The following is a 249-nucleotide window of genomic DNA, read 5'->3' on the forward strand; positions in this document are numbered from 1 at the left end:
TTTGCAAAACCCTCTTATTGTATTTTATTTTCGTAACACCTAAAATATTATAGACTGTGGACAGAAGAGATAGTCCATTGAACACTTAGTGATTGATTGGGGGGGGGTCATTCATGAAAGAAAAGTAACTTTCCATTTGCAAAAGATTAAGCAATTAATGATTAACCCCACCAGTTCCATCACTAACTTCCAAGGTCTCAAAGTAGGACATGGGAAATGTATTTACTGTATTTGTTTGATTAATTCATA

The sequence above is a fragment of the Podarcis erhardii genome, assembly GCF_964252035.2.
Source record: "Podarcis erhardii genome assembly, chromosome: 5".
In the NCBI taxonomy this organism is placed as follows: Eukaryota; Metazoa; Chordata; class Lepidosauria; order Squamata; family Lacertidae; genus Podarcis; species Podarcis erhardii.